An 18,798-nucleotide genomic window follows, 5' to 3' on the forward strand; every position below is an offset into this window, starting at 1 on the left:
TGTCATCCACTGAGATGGAAATATGAATGTCTCTTTTCACAGGGACAGAAGATGGGGAGAAATCTACAGTTAAATTTTGGATGAATTGAATTTAAAATGTCTTCTTGGATGCCAAGGGCAGTTGAATATGTAAGTCTGACATTCCAGGGAAGATTAGAGGAAGAAGGAAAATGGAAAGTCAGGAGATACATGTGGATTTAGAGAATTTTGTTGATAATGAAAAAGAATTCCAGAACGAAGAGTCAAATTCTTTGAGGAGTTGCAGAGGGAGGAGAAGGAGTTATAATAGGAAACTTAGAGTGTAAGGAATGAAGGAAGAGATTAGTGACTGACATAAATCATAATAAAATGCATAATGAGATTATGGGATTCAAGGAAGTCAGTAGAGACCAGGTTGTTATGTTAGGTGGTAAGGAGAAATTCCTGCTCACCTCAGGTGAAGGATAGAGGACATGTGCAAGTTGGTCCATTTCCTGCCTAGCAAGTTTCTTTTATTTCTGGTGAATGGTAGAGCCTCAAAGGAGGTATACTCTCAGACCTAGTGTGCTGCTTCACTCCTGAACCCATGGAGAAAGGACTATTACTTTAAGGCTGTTCTCTGATATTCTCTGTCATGATTCCTATATGGCCTCCTGCCAAAGCCAGGGTTTTTTTTAATGTAAATTTATGAGCCCCAGTTTTAACCCTGATGATGAAGAAATTTGAGATGAGTTCCAGTGCATGAACCTCCTTCCTACCTGAATCAAGGATGAAAGAGATCTGCGGTATGAATTGGCTGTAAAATACCAACAAGAGGAAAGTGAGAATACCTAAGTAAAACCACTGTTTGCAAATGGCCAAACTAAAAGAAAGAGAGAGGGAGTGTTTGCTTATGATAAGGCAGTTAAAATGTCTAGAACAAAAACTATGTTAATAATATGTTTTGGAAGGAAAATGAAAGATGTCAACCAAAAAATGCTTCCTGGAATGGAAAAGAAAACCATGACATAAGGTTCAAATTAAAGAAGAAGAATAAAGTTCCTGATAAATTATTATAAGGATGACTGATTAATATTGCCAGTAATTAATATTAGTCTAACATGTAGAAGAGTTGGAGTCCTCAATTATTTATTATGTTGGATATAGAGAAAAATCATACAAAGTTAGACTTCAATGATTTTAAAAATTTTGGGGGGAAAATACAGAACAGATTTAAAATATGTCCAATATTATTATCATCATATTAAAAATGTACTCAAATAGTGACATTGAAATTAAAGCAATCACATCAATTATAACAAACATTTTGCAGTACTGTGAGGCTAGTTTCATTTTTCAACATATATGAACTGTAACAAGTAGCTGAGACTGAAAGACATTTGTTTGAGTGTTACATTTTAGTAAATTTTGTGATCAAAAGAAGACAGATATATTGTGTCAAGTTCCTGTGAAATTTATAAGATAAAAATACATCAAATATAAAGACAAACATCACAGTCACAGAGAGGTAAGTCTGGGAATCAGTGATATTAAATTTATAGGAATTAATTCAATAATCCATAGAAGTCCATCCCAGAATAAAGAGGATTTAAGAGTAGTTAATTATAGTTATAGGAAATTTGAATGTACCAAGGAAATATTTTAAATATATAAATACAGAAGAAAATGGAAAGTTCAAGAGCATAAAAAACTAAGGGACAGGGAAGAGGAAGGGAAGGAACAAGAGAGAGAGGAGGAAGAAGGAGGAGGATGAGTAAGAGGACAAGGAGAAGGATAAGAAGACAGTAGAGGGGGAAGACAATGGGGAAGAGAAAAAGGAGACATGAAGGAGAAAAGATGAGGAAGAAGAATATGAACTATGGACCTAATGCTGGTACAATGTAGCAGTGAAAGGGGGAGTTGGAACCAACATAAATAATTGATTGTTCTAAGCCAATTCAAGAATTGTCATTTCTAACTCTTACTATACAGAAGATTTGAAGTGAAAAGACATTGAAGGGATTGAGAAATTATAATATATGGATGGAAGATGCCGTTTAATACAAAGTTCATTAAATTGAAGAAAGATTCATCAAGAAAATTTGTGGACACAGGGTTTAATGAAATTATTACATTTATAAAATTACTATTCTCCACAATGCACCTCCAAGTATAAATATTCATATTTTCTCTCTTCTCTGTACGGGGGACTTTTCATATGAACAATGATACTAACCTAAATAGAGGCATCCTTTGAGGCATAGCATATTTGTACCCTCCCCTCTACCCCAGGAGCCATTTCTTGGTATGAGGCTTATCTTGAGAACAGAATTCTAAAATTAGAAGTAGGGTCAAATGGACTCCTGGATGCACAATTCTCTGACTCTGCTTCCATCATAGATGGCAAGCTATTACAAGTCATGACACAGATGAAAAATAAGGTCAGAGAACACCAGAGAAGAGTTGGTTGAATGTTTAGACATAAAGACCCATGAATGACACAGTGAAAAGAATTTCATTAGCTTCTTAGCCCAAGAAAAATCTCAATGCAGAGAGGTCATTCCAGCTGTAACAGCTAGTTATGCAAGAACCATGTATTCATTCCCTTTCAGTAGTCACTTGGACAAGACTCCATTCTTGGGATATGGTGTGGTTTCCCCCTTTCTTGACACTGTATCTTGACAGATGTCTAACTTTCACTCTCCCCTCTCTCCCACCAAGACTTCCAAGCAATGCCTCTCTTCTGAGAAGTTCTGGAAACCCAGGAAACACAGTCATTTTTCAAAGCACTCAGGGTTGCTTGGGATATCCCTCCATAGTACTCCATCCTGAACACTGCACAGGTTAGCAGTCAAGGAGAGGCTAGGATAAGCCTTGGTAGGATTCAGCTTTATACTAACAGTGGAAAGAATTTTGTGGGACACATGAAAGCACAGGAAAAAAATGTAAAATTTAGGATGCTATGATAATGAGGATATTGGTCTCATACTCACTCTTTCATCTCTCTCTCTAATTACTCCTAAAAAAACAAAATAATGATTTTATCTTGTAGGTCCCTAATCATATTCTTTATTATCTTCTACTTTATTCCCCTACTATCTCTGTATTTCTCATCATCCTGGTGCAACAAATGAAAGGCATAACCACTTACATTCCTTTCACTTACACCCAAAGCAATTGTGTGCACTCTGGGGGGGGGGGTGTTGTACAATTAAAATAATAGAGTACTTTTTCCCAAGATTTATGGGAAGATTGAAGAGTCAAGAGCAAAGTAAGGCAGATGTGGTAGATTGGGTTGTGTATCACAGGAAAAAAAAAAAAACTTGTTCTTTATCTTAGTCCTATCACTGGATAGAGAAGACCACAGGGAAAAAAAGCCATGTTGAGGAACAAGTAGTCAGAAACCAATGAAACCCAAAGAAGAATGGAGAGGATATAACCATGTGCATTGTCATATGACAAGAAAGCAAAGGAACACAAGCATTGTGGGCAGTCAGACCCTGAACACCATCATCTTTTGAGAGAAAACAATGCCTTGCTGACACTCAATTTTGGACTTCTCCTGGCCTCAAAACCATGAGCTAATAAATTCTCATTTAAGACAGAATAAAACCTATTGGAAAATCTCATTAATATGAAATCCACTACATTTGAAGTTATACTACTCTGATTGACAGAATTCTATGATGGCCTCCACAACCTCCATACCCTGGTGCCATTCCAATGATTTTGTTGCATTATATGGCAGAAATAAGATTACCTGGGTGGGTCTAATCTAATCACAGGAACCCAATTAATTTTTTGTTGTTGTTGAATAGGACACTTTTATTACATACTTTAAAACTCCCATCATTTATATGGAACCCCTTAACTAATATTTATTAATCAAGTATAACTAGTTTGGCATTCACAAGTCTCACAATTATTAAATGATTTACACAATGTTATTCACTGTTTGTAAATATAATGTATTTAAAATGAAACAAAGTTTTGACAGGTTTTAAAACACAGAATCAAGAATTCATCAAAATCCCAAAGTGAACAAATAAGTCTAAATGCTTGTTAGAATACAAATGGAGTAGAAGTCACCACATAAACTTGAGCCACATGATGAATAATGTTCCCAAGATCTTAGCAAATCCCCTTACTCAAAAATGTTCCTAGTATATCATTCTCCCATAAAATGAGGTTAAATGTAAACATTGGCTTCAAGCTCAAATGGATCTGGCCTTAAATGAAGCCTCTCTAACTTTAATTCTCAACTCAGTTCTCTTTGCACATTGGTCTTATTCTCTCCATACTGTAACCAGTCTTACTGTGAGTGTTCTCCAAATCACATCCTGCCAATACCCTGACTTAAGAGGCAGATCCACCTATCTGTCTGCTAGATTGGGGCCTGCTAGGGCTCATGAAATGGAATGATGGTGATTGCTCCCTTGAAGGACCCCATCCCCTCACTATGTCCAGGGATGGTATATTTGGACTGTCATGGGTTGGATGTGTACTCTCACTTGTTCATTGTGGAGGGACTGAGTCTATTCTCCAAAGAAGTGGGACTGAGAAAAATATCCTATGCAACCTCAAACAGTGGCTTATGCATCATAATGCAAAGGTTGAAATTCTTGAACTTTCATTTACATAAATATCATTTCAGTAACCATTCTATTACCTTTGTTAGAGTATTAATTTCTCACTGGAGCAATACTGGCAAGACATGGACAACTCATTGTTATAAGTCTATATTGAGCTTATGATGGACTCATTTGTATTATAGACCCAAATACCTAGAGAAAATAACTTTCTATTCTTTATCTGAGGTGAATTCTTATCTTCTGGGTGTAAGTCATTACTAATCACTTTATCACTTCACTTCCAATGGAATCAGCTTTCTTTTCTGGGGCATCTTTGTTTTCCCAGGAAATATGTGCAGATACTATATGCTTACATACATACAGAGAGATATGCAAGTAAACATACACATAATTCATTAAAAAATAAAATCCAAATTTAAATCCAGGTGCTGATTTGCATTTACCTAATTCCCCTAGCCAGGGAAGTTGAGCATCTTTTCACGTGCCATTTGGCCATTTGTATATCCTTTTCTGAGAAGTGTCTCTTCATGTCTTTTGACCATTTCATAATTGGGTTTTCTGTCTTTTTTGTTCTTGAGTTGAACAATCTCTTTTTATATTCTGGATACTAGACCTTTATCTGATATATAATTTCCAAATATTCTTTTCCATTGTGTAGGCTGTCTTTTTACTTTCTTGATGAAGATGTTTGATGCACAAAAGTTTAATTTTGAGGAGTTCCCATTTCTTTCTTTCTTTCTTCGATGCTCGTGCTTTAGGTGTAAGGTTTAGGAAACTGGCTCTTATTATAAGATTGATAAGATATTTCCCTGCATTTTCTTTTAAAAGTGTTATGGTCTCAGATCTAATGTTTAGGTCTTTGATCCAATTTGAGTTAATTTTTGTATAGGGTGCAAGATATGGATCCTCTTTTATTCTTTTGCATGTAGATATCCAGTTCTCCAGGCACCATTTATTGAAGTTTTGCAAATCAAGAGCATAAGTTGGTATGTTGCTTTGTGTACCTTCAGATCCTATGTTCCTCCTTATTTCCTTTAGGGCCCAGACCCCTTTAAGTATTATGTGCTATCTGATCAAAAAAAACCTCTGTTTCTTTTTTTCTTTTTCCATCAACACCAGGGCAAAAATCAGCAACCACCACTTTGACTAGATTCAGCTGAGCTGGGGGCCTTCTTTTAGTAGTCAGAATTTGTGAATCAGTTCCACAATTGAAGCTTAGTTGCACTCAGCCCCTGCTGCTGGCAAAGTCCCTTTCCCTTGTCCTCTGGGAAGCAGCCTGTTGGGGAGGTGCCCCAACTCCTCCAGCTTGGGGAACTCACAGTTCACAGGGGCTCGCAGTCAGTCCAGGTGGTCCAGACTGGGGTTCACTGGGTGTCTGGTCACTGACGTGGTCTCAGCAGTTGTTCTGTACTGTTACTGGCTATTTAGTAGCTGTTCTGGAGGATGAACTAAATCCCATACCTCACTAACCCACCATCTTGGCACTCTCTCCAGGATGTTGTATTTTGTTAAATGCTTTTTCATCATCAATCAAGATGGTCACATGATTTTTCCCTTTTAAGTTGTTAATGTGCTTTATTACATTAGTTGATTTTCTTGTGTTGAACCATACTTGTATTCCTGGCATAAACCCCACTTGTTTGTGTGTAATTCTTTTATTTGATTGGAAATCTTTGCATCTATGCTCATCAAGGATATTTTCCTGTAGTTTTTCTTCATGCAGCATCTTTACCTGGTTTTGGTATAAAAGAGAAGTTAGTTTCATAAAATGCATAAAGTAGTCTTCCATTTTCCTCAGTATTTTGGAAGAGTTTGAGCAGGTTTGGTGCTCTTTTTGGAATGTTTGCTGAAATTCCCTTATGAAGCCATCTTGCTCTGGGCTTTTCTTTGTAGGAAGATTTTTGAAGACTGAATCTCTTTACTTGTGATTGGTTTCTTGAGATCTTCTATTTTTTCTTGAGTCAGTGTAGCTTGTTTGAGTGTTCACAGGAATTTATTCATTTCATCTAAGTTGTCTAGTTTGTTGGAATTTAGTTGTTCATAGATACTCCAATGATTGGTTTCATTTTTACAGGGCCTGTGGTGATGACCCCCCCATTGTTTCTGATTCTGTTTATTTGCATCCTCTCTCTTTTTTCCTTTGTCAGCCTTCCTAGTGGCCCTTCAATTTTTATTCATTTTCTCAAAGAACTAATTTTGGTTTCAATGATTCTATTGTTCTTTTTTCCTCCTATTCATTTAACTCTGCTTTAATCTTTGTTATTCCTCTTTTTCTGTTTCCTTTGGTGTTACTTTGCTCTTCTTTCTCAAGTTTCTCAAGGTGAGCAGTTAAGCCTCGATTTTTGCTCTCTCTTCTTTTTTAATATAGGCATTTAGGACAATACATTTCCCTCTCACACAGCCTTTGCCACATCATATAATTTCTGAAATGTTGTATTCCTGTTTTCATTCATGTCCAGATAGCTATTGATTTCTCTAGAAATTTGTTCTAAGTACCAGTTTAAGGGTGTTTTATTTATTCTCCATATATTTGTCAAATTCCTTGTTCTTTGTTGGTTATTGATTTCCAGCTTCCCTTCACTGTGTTCAGAGAAATTACTTTGAATAATTTCAATGTTTATAAATGTATAAAGCCTGTTCTTTTGCCCCAGCATATTATCTATCCTGGAGAATATTCCATGGGCAGTAGAGAAGAATGTATATCCTGCTGTACTGGGATATAATGACATATATATATGTCCTTTAGGTCTAATCCATTTATCAAATTAAGTTCTCTATTTCCTTGCTGATTCTTTGTCTATTTGTTCTGTCAGTAGATGAGAGTGGTTATTAAAGTCTCCTACTATTATTGTTGAAATATCTATTAGTGTCTTCAGTTTTGCCAATGTCTGTCTCATGTACTTAGCTAATCTTTTTTTTTTTCTGGGTGTGTAGCCCAAGAGTCAAACCCAGGTCTCCTGCATGGAAAGTGAGCATTCAATCTCTGAGCCATCCATGCACCCTGTTTAATATACTTTGGAGCTACTTTATTGTAAGCATATACATTTATGATTGTGATTTCTTTTTGGTTAAATGTCCTTTTTACTTATATATATATATAGTGTCCTTTCTGTCCCTTATCATGTCTTTAGATTTGATAAGATGTTGTCTGATGTTAATATAACTACTCCTGTTTTCTTTTGGTTACAGCTTGCATGGAACATCTTTTTCAATACTATCACTTTCAACCTACTTGTATCTTTGTGTCTGAGATAAGTCTCTTGAAAGCAGCATATAGCTGGATTATATTTCTTAATTAATTCTCTCCATCTGTATCTTTTAATTGGTAAGTTTAATCTGTTAATATTCAAAATTATTACTGTAAATGTATTTCTTGAATACACCATCTTATTCTTTGGATTTTATTTGTCAGATCTATATGTTCTTTTCCTTCTTTCTCATTTTAATCCTTTAGGTTTTCCTTAAATTTGTACCCACCTCCAGACCTCCCTCTCTTGTTTATTCTTTTCATCCAACAGAACCCCCTTTATTATTTCTTGTAGACAGTTCTCTTGTTGACATATCTCTCAGCTTTGTTTGTCTGTGAAACTTTTAATCTCTCCATCACTTTTTTTTGGCATGGGCAGGTTCTGGGAATCAAACCTGGGTCTCTGGCACAGCAGGTGAGAATTCTGCCACTGAGCCACCAGTGCACTGCCCCCTCCCTCACTTTTTATTTATTTATTTATGAAACATAACCATACACAAACATAAATATTCTTACCATATGATCATTCAATTCTTGTTATATAATCAATAATTCACAATATCATCACATAGTTGTATATTCACCATCATGATCATTTCTTAGAACATTTGCATCAATTCAGAAAAAAAGAAAACAGAAAAAAATTCATACATACCATATCCCTTACCCCTCCCTTTCATTGATCACTAGCATTTCAATCTACTAAATTTATTTTAACATTTGTTCCCCCTATTATTTATTCATTTTTAATCCATATGTCTTACTCATCTGTTGGTAAGGTAGATAAAAGGAGCATCAGACACAAGGTTTTCACAACCACATGGTCAAATTGCAAAAGCTATATCATTATACAATTATCTTCAAGAAACATGGCTATTGGAACACAGCTCTACATTTTCAGACAGTTCCCTCCAGCCTCTCCATGACACCTTAACTAAACAGGTAACATCTATTTAATGCATAAGAATAACCTCCTGGATAACCTCTCAATTCTGTTTGTAATCTCTCAGCCATTGACACTTCATTTGTCTCATTTCACTCTTCCACCTTTTGGTGGAGAAGATTTTCTCAGTCCCTGGGTGCTGAGCCCCAGCTCATTCTAGGATTTCTGTCCCATGTTGCCAGGAAGGTCCACACTCCTGGGAGTCATGTCCCACATAGAGAGGGGGAGGGCAGTGAGCTTGCTTGTCATATTAGGCTGAGAGAAAGGCCACATTTGAGCAACAGAAGAGGTTCTCTTGGGGGTTACCCTTTGGTCTAATTTTAAGTAGACTTACCCTATCCTTTGCAGGGTTAAGTTTCTTATGAACAAACCCCATGATTGGGGGCTCACCCTATTGCTTTAGTTGTCCCCACTGTTTGTGAGAATATCAAGACTTCTCCACGTGTCTCCTTCACTTTTGAAGGACAATTTGGCTGGGTACAGAATTCTTTGTTGGGTATCTTTGTCTTTCATGATCTTAAATATCATACCACTGCCTTCTCACCTGAATGGTGCCAGTTGAGTTGTCTGAACTGTCTTATGTGGTTTTCCTTGTGTGTAGTAGATTGTTCTATGCTTGCTGCTTTCAGGATTTTCTGCTTCACTTCAACATTTGACAGACTGATTAGTATGCATCTTAGGGTAGGCGTCTTTGGATTTATTCTATTTGGAGTTCACTGGGCTTTTTAATTTGCATATTTATGTCTTTTATAAAGGTTGGGATGTTTTCACCCATTATATCGTCCACTAATCTTTTTAGCTCTTCACTGTTCTCTTCTCTTTCTGGGACATTGATGATTCTTATATTTTTGCAATCCGTTTTTTCCATCATTTCCTTGATATCCAATTCAAATTTTTCCAACATTTTTGTCATTTCTCCTTTATATCTTCAAAATCAGTTGTACTTCCCTCTAGTTCACTTATTCTCTCTTCTACCTCTTTAAATCTCCTGCAGTGTATTTCTGGTATATTTTTGACTAGGTCTACAGCATTTCTAATTTTTGTGGTATCTGTTATTTTTCTATTTATTCTTTCAAATTCTTCTTCATGCTCTTCTAGTGTCTTCTCGATCTCCTTTATGGCATTAGCCATTCTGATTTTATTTGGTAAAATTATATGTACATCTTTGATTAGCTGTTCCAAAGTCTGTGTCTCCTCCAGTGTTTTTATTTGCTCATAAAATTTTCTGTATCTATCTGCATCTTCATATGCTTAGTGATCTTGTTTTCTTCATGTCATGTAAATATCTTGATAGGGTTGCTTTGGATCTTGATTTCCTTCAGTAGTCTGAAGCTTTGTATTTGTGAGACAGATGTGAACCAGAATGTGGTGCATGGGGAGGGCCACAACAGTATGGTGATGGGTTATGGTGCATGTATATTCACAGATCTGGGACTCTGTACTGGTGCTTCCTTGTCTCCATATGCCTGTCCATCCACTATTGAACATCCCAAGCCTCTGTCTGGAAATGGACACACTAAACTGTTTGTCCTAGATGGCTGGTCTCTGGTTGTCTGAGTCTCAGTTCTTTCAATCAGAGCCTCTGTATGTCATGTAGAATACCCTCCAAAGTCACTTACATGCTGGAAACACGTTCCAAGATTTTTTCTGTCTTTTCTCTAGCTGTTCTTTGGAGTAGGGCTTGAATATGGCTTATCCTATTACACCATCTTCCCAGCAGTCTCTCATGGGTGTGGTTTTAAGCATCTAAGTTTATATTTCTTTATTACAGAGCAGTAGAAAACTAATACACATAGTGCAAATTTCAGCAAGATTGACATGATTTGCTACTTGCATGTCATAATAAATAAAAACATTTACATGTGAAATATCTCTCCCTTAATAAGAAAAGATGTAAAATATTCAGAATATTTTCTGTTGGTTGTAAGCATTCAAAAATGATATAAATTTCATTAATAAAGTTTTTTTTAATATCATAATCACAAATACTACCATGACCACTACTACTATCATAATTATTCTTACTACTTACTAGTGCTACTACTATTACACCTATTCTTATGTGTCTGTAAACCACAATTTGTAATCTTTTATTGATAGCCAAACATGAGTTGGTTACACAACTTAATGTATGTACATAACCTATTTTAATACTTAAACCATCCACCAGGGGCACATTTTTTTTTACATGGGCAGGCACCAGAAATTGAACCTGCATCCTCTGGCATGGCAGGTGAGCATTCTTGCCTGCTGAGCCACTGTGGCCCGCCCAGGGGCACATTTTTAATCCTCTGGCATGGCAGGTGAGCATTCTTGCCTGCTGAGCCACTGTGGCCCGCCCAGGGGCACATTTTTAACCCTGCATTATACACGAAGTGTCTCAGAGTCAAAGAGTTTGTGATTTTCTCAATTTATTGAAGTATTTAAATAGCAGGGATACAAAACATAGGTCTCCATGGAATTGTGTTAGGCCTATTTAACATACCTGTCTTTACATATCATTACTACTCCAGCGGATTTCTCTACTACCTTTACAACTAACATACTTGAAATGGCTTTTGATAATGTCTGTCTCTTAACCCTCCTTCCCTTTTAAACTCAATTGCTTTTAATAGAATCATACCTCTAACCAAAACTACTTGTGTCCTTGTTACCATGCTCTCCACAATGATGAAGCCTTTATCAGGGTTCATATGAAACAGATTTTCTGCAACACTTAATTCATTTGCAAATCCTGTTTTCCAGGAAAACCTCCTGCTCTAGTGTGGTAGCTGCTGGAATGTGATATACTGGAAATAGAACAGATTTTAAAAGGGATAATTTATGCTGCTAGTTTACATTTCTAAGGCCAAGAAAATGTCCAAATTAAAGCAAGGCTATAAAAATATACAATGTAAGGCATCAGTGAAAGTTACCTTGATTCAAGAAGTCTGATTATGTTCAGTGTTTCTCTCTCAACTGGAAAGGCACATGGCAAACATGGTAGATCTATGCTACCTTTCTCTTCAGACTTCTGTTTCATGATGCTCCCTCAGAGGTATTTTTCTTTCTCATCTCTAAAGGTCTCTGACTATGAGGGCTCTTGTGGATTTTTCAAAATGTTCCCTCTTAAGTGGCTTAGGTAATAAATTTCATTTTGATTGGATGGGACACACTTTCATAGAAACTATCTAATCTGAAGTTACCACCCACAATTGGGTGGACCACATCTCCATGGTAATAATAAAAAAGCTCCTACCTAGCAATACTGAATGAGCATTAAAGAATTTGACTTTTCTGTAGTTCACAATAGATTCAAAGAGGTACATTCCACCCTTTGGACTCCAAAAAGGCATGTTCTTTTCAAATGCAAAATACATTAATTCCATCACAATATCAGAAAGGCTTTAACTACTTCAGTAAGAATACAAATGCAATACAATGTCAGAAACAGTACAAAATCTCATCAAAGTCAGTTACAGGCATGGTCTATCTTAAGGCAAAATTCTTCTCTGGTTCTGGACCTATAAAACTGAGAACAAGTTGTTTGCTACTAATGTACAAAGGAGCGACTGTCATAGGATAAATGTCCCTATTTCCATAAGGAGAAATTGGAAGGAACACAGGGCTCAAAAGACTCAAGCAGTTTTTAAAGTCTTCAGGGCAAACTCCACTAGACTTCAAAGTCTGAAAGTCATTTATCTTCAGGGCTTTAGAAACTGGCAGTTCCACCCTTACCAAGGACCTATTTGGTGGCCCACCTCTCTCAAAATGCAAACTTAAGGGGAATTGGGGAAGTCACCTTTTACTTACCTCCACCCTCTCCAAGCATCAGTGTTGCACCTGGGCTCTCTGCCATCTGCAGGCACATACTCAACCCCCATTGTCATGGTCAGGTTCATGTGTCAACTTGACCAAGTGGTGGTACCTGTTTGTCTGGTTGGGCAAGTGCTGGCCTGTCTGTTGTGATGAGGACATTTCATGGAATTAAATCATGATCATGTCAGCTGCATCCACAGCTGATTCCATTCATAATCAGCCAAAGGGGATTGTCTTCTGCAATGAGTGGTGCTTAATTGGATAACTGGAAACCTTCTAAGGAAGATTAAAAAAAGACAGGCTCTCTTCCTGTGTCGGCTGGTGAGCCTCTCCTGTGGAGTTCTTCCAGACCCTCCATCAGAATCGTCAGCTTCACAGCCTGCTCTGCAGATTTTGACTCTGCATTCCCACAGTCACGTGAGACACTTTTATATATTTTATATTTGTGAGTGTTCCCTGTTGATTCCGTTTCTCTAGAGAACGTTAATTAATACACCCTCCATGTGATGGCATCCAGGCTTTCTTCAATCCCCAAGGAATGTGCTCCACCCTCTCCAAGGCCTGAGGCAACACATCTCTCCCACTATAAGAAAGTGAAAGACCCATCTTCTGCCTTTGGGGCAAAATCACCCTCTTCAAGTGCTTGGATGTGTCTGCTCTCCTGGCCCATGGTTTCTTGATTTCAGACATTAAATCTCACAGTTCTGCCTCTGAAGTTATTTTACCTTTAGTTTGTCCCCTTTACTGAGGCTTTTATTCCATACTGGCAGAAGTTGCATTCATACAGATCCCACAACACTCCTGTTGGCTTTCTATGCAGTAGGCTTGGATCATGCCCATCAGACAGAAGTTTTCACAAATCTTTCCTAGATAACATCATCTTAAATCCCAGCTTTTTCTCAAAGAGCTGACTGGTTCCATATTTTCTTAAATCCTCATGTGGGACACTATTTTCTGGGGTCTACCTTCCTGGAAGCCCAGAATTTCTAAGTAAATTAATTTCTGGTTTCTTTGACCTCAGGAGTTCAGTTCTCAGCTTATCTCTTTCCTGTCACATTTCACTATAAGCTCCAAGGAGAAACCAGGCTGCATTCTCCATATCTAATTTGGGAATCTGTTCTGCTAAATATGGAAGTTCATGATTTTTAAAATATGCCTTCCAGCCAAAGCTGCTGGTCAATTTTGCAATAGTATCTGCCATTTAAAAAAATGGATCACCTTCTGCATTAGTTAGGATTCTCTAGAGAAACAGAATAAACAGGAAACACTCACCAATATAAAATTTATAAAAGTATCTCATGTGACTGCAGGGATGCAGAGTCCAAACTCTGCAGAGCAGGCTGTGAAGCTGATGACTCCAATGGAGGGTCTGGATGAACTCCACAGGAGAAGCTCACCAGCTGAAGCAGGAATAGAACCTGTCTTTTCTGACTCTTCCTTAAAAGGCTTCCCATGATTAGATTAAGCATCACTCATTGCAGAAGACACTCCCCTTTGGCTGATTACAAATGGAATCAGCTGTGGATGCAGCTCACATGCTCATGATTTAATTCTATGAAATGACCTCATTGCAACAGACAGGCCAGCACTTGCCCAACCAGACAAATAGGTACCACAACTTGGCCAAGTTGGCACATGAACCTGACCATGACACCTTCCTTCCAGTTTGCAATAACATACACCTCATTTCTATCTAGAGCCTCATCAGAGGTGTCTTCAGCATCCACATTTCTACCAACAGTGCCTTAAAAGTATTCTACACCTACTTTATGAAGCTCATCACAACTCCTCACAGATCTTCCCCTTATCCATTTAGAGAGCATGCTTGGTATTTGCAAACCACAGTATCACCCAGCTTTCAGTACTGAAATCTGTTCTGGCTTGCTACCTGCCCAAATGTAATGTACAAGAAATGGGAGAGCGTTTAAAAAGTGGGATTTCTTGAATGGCAAGTTTACAGTTCTACAGCCATGAAAATGTCCAAATTAAAGCAAGCCCATAAAAATGGCCAATCTGAGGCATCAGGAAAAGATACCTTATCTCAAGAAGGCTGATTATGTCCAGCGTTTCTCTTTCAACTGGAAAGGCATATTGCAAATATGATGGATGTCTGCTAGACTTCTCTCCAGGTTTCTTGTTTCCTAAAGCTCCTCCAGGGGCATTTTGTTTCTTCATCTCTGAAGGTCTCTGGTGTGTGGGCTCTTATGGCTCTTTTCAAAATAGTTCAATCTTAAAGGGCTCCAGTAAGCAATCTCATCTTGAATGGTTGGGGACACGCTCCTATGGAAACCAGCTAATCAAATTTACCATGAACAATTGGGTGGATCACTTCTTCATGGAAACAATAAAAAAGATCCCACCCAGAAATTCTGAGTGAGGATTAAAGAACTTGGCTTTTCTGGGATACAAAACAGATTCAAACCTGCACACCCTCCTTCTCTCTTCCCAGGAAAACAGTCATGAATGCCTACTTTCCCACTTTACTCTTTACCCCTTGGTCTTTGTTGTTTTCTCCTCTATTATTAATATTGGAGAAACTAATTATCTCAGGAAATGGAACTCTTCTTTCACTATCTAATTGTTTCTGTGCTGGCTCATAGATTTAATTAAATTCTATCCATGTGATTCTTAATTCCAAAATGCTTACCTATGCACACAATGTTCCTGAAGTTCTGTGTTCATAAATCCTTCTGTTTACCTGACATCAACAATTGACTAACCTTCACAACAAGCAGTAACATGTCCAAAACTCAGCTTCCCTTCTTCTGCCTCATCTTCAGTTTTCCCCAGCAATGTTAATGAAACTTCATTTTGCCAGTCTATCGAATCCATAATCTTGTAGTCACTCATGATTTTTCTCTTTCTGTGATTCTCTGTTTTAGTTTCCTAAGGCTTATGTAACAAAGTACCACAAAATGGGTGAATTAAAACACATACATTCATCATCTCACAGATCTGGAGACTTGAAGTTGAAAATCAAGGTATCATCAGGGATACAATTCATTTGAAGTCTATAGGAAGAATCAATTCCATTCCTCTCTCCTGGATTTTGGTGGTGCCTTGCCAGAAATCCATGACGTTCTCTGCATCAATTGTCATATGTTATTCTCCATTCTCTCCACCTGTGCAAAATTCTCCCCTTCTTTTTTTTCTTTGCATGGGCAGACACTGGGAATTGAACCCAGGTTTCCAGCATGGTAGGCAAGAATTCTGTCACAGAGCCATCATCACATCAAACTCTTCCCTCCTTTTAATACACGAGTCATACTGTATCACAATCCATCCTACTATAAAATGACCTAAATATTTTTAATATTTTTATTGATAAATCTTCACACACATACATTCCATACATGGTGTAAAATCAATGGCTCACAATATCATCACATGGTTGTGTATTCATCACCATGATAATGTTTAGAACATTTGCATCATTCTAGAAAAAGAAACAAAAAGACATAAGAAAAACTCATCCATCCCGTACCACTTACCCCTCCCTCTCATTGACCACAAGTATTTCAATCTACCCAATGTATTTTATCTTTTGTTCACCCTATTATTTATTTTTATCCATATTTTTTTACTAATCTGTCCATACCCTGGATAAAAGGATCCTCAGACACAAATTTTTCACAATCACACTGTCACATTTTAAAGTTTTGCCTTTATACACTCCTCAAGAATCAAGGCTACTGGAACACAACTCAAAAGTTTCAGTTACTTAACTCCAGCAGTATTCCCCAAATATGTCATAAACTAAAAATGGATATCTATATAGTGCATATGAATAGCCTCCAGGGATAACCTCTTGACTCTGTTTGAAATCTTGTCCTTTTGGGTGGAGGACAGTTAGTTAACTTGCTGAGTTGGTTTAGAAAGAGGTCATGTCTGAGTAACCAAAGAGGATTTTGGGGGGTGATTCCACATAATTTTAAGTGGGCTTAGCCAATCCTTTGCAGGAGTAAGTTTCATAGTGGTGAAAACTTAGATCAAGGGTTCAGCCTATTGATTTTGTTGTCCCCACTGCTTGTGAGAATGTCAGAAATTCTCCAAATGGGGAAGTTGACTATTTCCTCCTTTCTCCTCAGTCCCCCAAGGGAACTTTACAAATACTTCCTTAGTCACTGCCCAAATTACTCTGTGATGTATTGGGACATCACACTAGCCTGGACAAACAAAAGATCATGCTCTAATCAAGATTCCATGTACTTCAGCTTAACTGACCATACAAGTTAAATTAGAAAATGCACTATCCAAAACATAAATTTTTCATCAAATAAACATCTCCCCCTTTGGTCTCACACAGAAGTTGAAGTTTTAATATATGTATGATATCTTTTATCCTGCAATCTGATTTACCTTAGTCATATCCAGATCAGTTTCATCCATACCGCTACTCAAAGTCTGATCACTTTTACAATATTTTAAACAGTTCCTGAATGGGTTACTGCTGCCTTTCATAACTTCAGAGCTCTAACTCTGAATAATGACCTAATTTTACTTGCTTAATGTCATCTGTAATATACTTTTTTTCAAAATAAGGTCACATTCTGTGGTATTGGGGATGAACACTACAGTATCTTTTGGGGGGTGTGGTAGTTAGATTTAGTTGTCAACTTTGCCAGGTGAAGATGCCTAGTTATGTTGCTGTGGACATCAGCCAATGATATGTGAACCTCATCTGTTGCTCATTACATCTGCTGTCAGCTAGGAGGCATGCCTGCTACAATGAATGATGTTTGATTTAATTGGCTGGTGCTTAAGTGAGAGAGGTCAACATAGCAGAGCCCAATCAGCTCAGCATGCTTCATCTCAGCACTCACAGCTCAGCCCAGGCTTTTGGAGATGCAGAAAGAAAACACCCTGGGGAAAGTTGTTGGAACCCAGAGGCCTGGAGAGAAGGCCAGCAGAGATCACCCTGAGCCTTCCCATGTAAGAAAGAACCTCATATGAAAGTTAGTTGCCTTTCCTCTGAATAACTAATGAAATAAATCCCCTTTTATTAAAAGTCAATCCATCTTTGGTGTGTTGCATTCTGGCAGCTAGCAAACTAGAACAGGGGGTCTCAATTTAATCCATAATGATATGTTCAAGACCTAACTCTCATTTCTATGAATAAGACCCATCAAATCCAAACTATTGTTCCCAGGAGTAAGACACTATTTGGAGATAGGATCTTTGAAGATGTTATTAACAGAGATAAAGCCAAAGCATGGACCCTTATTCCATTACCCCTGGTCTTTCTATAAGAAGAGGAAATTTGGACACAGAGAAAGGGGAGAACACCAAGTGACAACTGAGGCAGAGAATGTCATGTAAATATACAAGTGTGTGGTGTGTATATACACATATCCTCTTGGTTCTGTTTCCCTGGAAAACACTGATGAATAAATATTTTGGGTGCCCAATTCAACCCATGACACATTTCATATCTAATACAATAGCAAATCATGCCAGCTCTGCTTTCAAAATATATTGAGACTATCCATTTATCACAGGCTCCAGTACTGCCACTCTGATCTAATACACAATCATATCCCACTGAATTATCACAAAGGCTCCCAACTGTTTTTCCCACTTAATTCCTTAGACCTCTGTCATTTATTATCTTCCATGCTTACAGAGCAATCCACTTAAAACATGAACCCAATCTTCTTTTCCTCCATTTACAATATTTCAGTGATTTCCTATTTTAGTCAGAAATAAAGCATAATGCTTGCAGTGGTTTCTCTTCACAATTACAGAAACACAACCAGCATGTTTCCATATCAAATTTTAGCACTGCTTTCCACCAAATATAATGTTCTCTTCCAGGAAAATTAGCATATTTTCTTACTGTATAAGGTTTTCCCACATCATCAAACATAAAATTAGATACCCCACGTAAGAATTTCTGTTAAGGCTTATGTGTTGTTAGTTTGCTAAGCTGCCAGAATGTGATATATCAAAACTGGAATGGTTTTTATAGAGAGGAATTTAGTAAGTTATAAGTTTACTGTACTATGAAAGTGAATGTCTCCAAATCAAGACACCCACAGGACTTTACTAAAGGAATGCTGATTTGTCCTGAAAAAATCTGTCAGCTGGCAAGTTATATGGCTGGAATTTGCTCACTCCTTACTTCTGTGCACATGTGAGTTCCAAGCATCTCCAAACATCTGTGTCTCTATTCTCCATGTGACTTCAACTTTGTCAGTTCTGCTGTGAAGTTTCTGTTGGCTCTGAGTCTTTTGTTGTTTCTGTAGGCTCTGTCATTTATT

At 37.5% G+C, this 18,798-nt stretch overlaps 1 pseudogene; it reads right to left on the minus strand.

Annotated features, from left to right (window-relative positions):
- Positions 1-2,272: 2,272 nt before the first annotated feature.
- LOC143680438 (E3 ubiquitin-protein ligase TRIM58 pseudogene) lies at positions 2,273-16,927 on the minus strand (annotated as a pseudogene).
- Positions 16,928-18,798: the final 1,871 nt, after the last annotated feature.

Source organism: Tamandua tetradactyla, chromosome 4 (genome assembly GCF_023851605.1).
Source record: "Tamandua tetradactyla isolate mTamTet1 chromosome 4, mTamTet1.pri, whole genome shotgun sequence".
Lineage (NCBI taxonomy): Eukaryota > Metazoa > Chordata > Mammalia > Pilosa > Myrmecophagidae > Tamandua > Tamandua tetradactyla.